Here is a 3,662-nt window from a genome sequence, read left to right on the forward strand (position 1 = left end):
TTCAAGAAATTCACACCTGAGAAATAAAGTAAAAAGTGTTCCAAAATGACATCAATGAGGTTATAAAAAGAAATCTTGAAGCTGTTTGCTACATAGGTCTTGAACAATAAGAGAGGTCATATGCTGCATGTGGCTAGTACAAATATTTATAAACCAAGTGGAACCAAAGAAGAGCCCCTGGGACAAATGTGGAAGAATAAAAATATAAATAATTAAAAAGGCTATAGGCACAACCAAGATCAATCCTAGTGAATATTTATTTGATGTTTGGTGACAATGACCTAAAACTTCTCAAGAAAAATCAGTTTCTGTTCTTTGAGAAAGTTGAACAATAGTAGTTTGACATTTATAAATGCTCATTTCAGTGTTCTAACTATACTTGCGATGGGAGGAATATCTTTAAAAAAAGAAATGAACAATGAATATAAGCATATAAATAGTAGGTTCATAAGAACTCGAAGTAATATTCAGAAGGAAACGTTTACTGTTTCCTCAGTAGAGCACACTGTCTCTCAATATGTTTAGATATCAGTCTCAGTTATCCAAAACTGGTATGAAATAAAGCATTTGTGCAGTTATGCTTCATTGATGTCAGCTAGGGGAGCATGAAAATCTCCATGAACATGGGTAATTGATGTGTAAATCAGAGCTCAATCACTCTGTAATAGAAATGGCCCCACTGAAAATATGCTTGTTGAACACAATCACACTAGAAGCCAAAGGGAGGGAGGGAAGTAGGGAGAGGATATAAGCCTTATTTATTAAAAATTATAATCACTGGCTATTTGTGCATTCGTCTCTTCAACAGAAGATGTCAGAAAAGGTTGTTAAGTTGTGACCGATATATTGCAGTAGTTTCCTTCTGTTCTGATGAATGATTTGTTTTACTGAAGCAAGAGGAGGCTCGGTCGAGGTATTTAAAACACAAATGAAAACAAGATGATCATTTTTGAAACATGACACATATAAACGATGCCAGTGATAGTGGTATGGTGAATGATGCTCTCTTCCCCCCACATATAGGCTTCTTGGTTTTATTAAAATCTTTCTGCCAGTTTTCATTTGCTTCCTGAAGTGCACTGAATAAAAGTGGATGATACCTATCTTATAATTTAACATATTAATACAACATATTTTAAAGCAAAATACTTGCTTAAATTGCTGAAGAACAAGTACTTCTTATATCTGTCAATATTATAAACATTTTCCTCAGTAGTACTTTAGGTGTTATGATAGTATTTGGTGGAAGACTTTTCTTCCCGTCTACCATAGTAACTGAAAATCAAAAGATGTCTCTACATCAATATGACCACGGTACTTTAAAATACGATTATCATTAACATCTGATACTATGAAAATCTATGAGCTCTTCATTCACCCTCCATTTCTGATTTAAAATCAGAAGCAGGTTTGTCTGTCTTGTGTTTCTCGGCGTGGATTTTTTTTCTTTTAATTTTTTTATTAACTTGAGTATTTCTTATTTACATTTCGAGTGTTATTCCCTTTCCCGGTTTCCGGGCCAACATCCCCCTAACCCCTCCCCTTCCCCTTCCTTATGGGCGTTCCCCTCCCCATCCTCCCCCCATTACCGCCCTCCCCCCATAGACTAGTTCACTGGGGGTTCAGTCTTAGCAGGACCCAGGGCTTCCCCTTCCACTGGTGCTCTTACTAGGATATTCATTGCTACCTATGAGGTCAGAGTCCACGGTCAGCCCATGTATAGTCTTTAGGTAGTGGCTTAGTCCCTGGAAGCTCTGGTTGCTTGGCATTGTTGTACATATGGGGTCTGGAGCCCCTTCAAGCTCTTCCAGTTCTTTCTCTGATTCCTTCAACGGGGGTCCTATTCTCAGTTCAGTGGTTTGCTGCTGGCATTCGCCTCTGTATTTGCTGTATTCTGGCTGTGTCTCTCAGGAGCGATCTACATCCGGCTCCTGTCGGTCTGCACTTCTTTGCTTCATCCATCTTGTCTAATTGGGTGGCTGTATATGTATGGGCCACATGTGGGGCAGGCTCTGAATGGTTGTTCCTTCAGTCTCTGTTTTAATCTTTGCCTCTCCCTTCCCTGCCAAGGGTATTCTTGTTCCCCTTTTAAAGAAGGAGTGAAGCGTTCACATTTTGATCATCCGTCTTGAGTTTCATGTGTTCTAGGCATCTAGGGTAATTCAAGCATTTGGGCTAATAGACACTTATCAGTGAGTGCATACAATGTGTGTTTTTCTGTGATTGGGTTAGCTCACTCAGGATGATATTTTCCAGTTCCAACCATTTGCCTACGAATTTCATAAACTCGTTGTTTTTGATAGCTGAGTAATATTCCATTGTGTAGATGTACCACATTTTCTGTATCCATTCCTCTGTTGAAGGGCATCTGGGTTCTTTCCAGCTTCTGGCTAGTATAAATAAGGCTGCTATGAACATAGTGGAGCACGTGTCTTTTTTATATGTTGGGGCATCTTTTGGGTATATTCGGCGTGGATCTTATAAAGTTTGTGCATCTGGTGCATAAGCCGCTCTTGAGCGTCAGCATCTCATGTGCATATTACACTCTTGGCAAGGACACTGTTAGTGGCAATACAGGAACAAGGATGCTGGTGCCAATGTGCTCTGTCTGCGAGCTTAACTGAGGTCATCAGCTCAACTTTACATTCGCATTGTGGATATTGCTGTAATCTACATGTTCTCACCTTAAGAAATATGTCTAGACTAGGCCCATCACCAGCTAGCACTGAAGTGGGAAGCCAGACACAAAGGATTGAGGAGCAATATCTGTAATGGTTTAGTTTTATTTTTTAATATGTTGTCTTGATCAAATATTATCAATTTTATTAGAATATAGTTGAGTATATTAGTAAGGGGTGTGTTGGGATTTTAAAGTTTGCTTCTCTTTGAAAAAGCAGTAGATCTCTTACATTTTATGGCCTTTATACCCATCTTTGGTTAGTGAGATTGGATTTTTGTGAGACTTCTGGGAATCCTGAAAAATAGGAAGAGAAATGCTGCATCTTCCCATTTTACAAATAAAGCCCCCAAGATTCAGAAAGGTGAGCACTTATTGTTCTCGGTGACTCTGACAATGAGGTGAAAAATAAAGCCTGAAAGAAAAGTCTCTTAGTCCTGGTACAGTCTTCTCTTTGTGATACCACCCTTTTTACTAATCGCAAAACCATTTCATACTTTATTCATTCAGAACGTGGGGGAAGTGTTTTTACCTATGTGTTAAAACAGAAGCACTTCATTTTGAGGATTTGGGCAAATTACTTTTGTAGCTCATTAGTATGAAATGGCTAGTATGACAGGTAAAAAAAGTCCCGTTCATAATTGTGTGGCAGAAAGCCCTCAGACTGTTACAGATTATGTGACCCTAAGCATGTCTTCAGAGTACTATGAGGCTCAGGCTCCCACAGCTCAAATACTCCTACCCTCAAAGCATTAAAAAGAAACTCTTCTCCAAATAACAACAAAAATCAAAGAGTAGAAGGTGCAATCATAAAGAAACCATCAAAAATGGCATTGCCCAGCCAACCTCAAAACGTGCAGTTACTAGTCTGAATTTAAATGAACTGTAAGCTTAAATTGTGTTTTGCTGTCAAAACTTTAGTAAGAAACTAGCCAAGGCATTAATTATTTTGACATGTTGCAATGACATTTTTAGGTATTTTTTA

Source organism: Rattus norvegicus, chromosome X (genome assembly GCF_021556685.1).
Source record: "Rattus norvegicus strain SHRSP/BbbUtx chromosome X, alternate assembly SHRSP_T2T, whole genome shotgun sequence".
Taxonomy (NCBI): domain Eukaryota; kingdom Metazoa; phylum Chordata; class Mammalia; order Rodentia; family Muridae; genus Rattus; species Rattus norvegicus.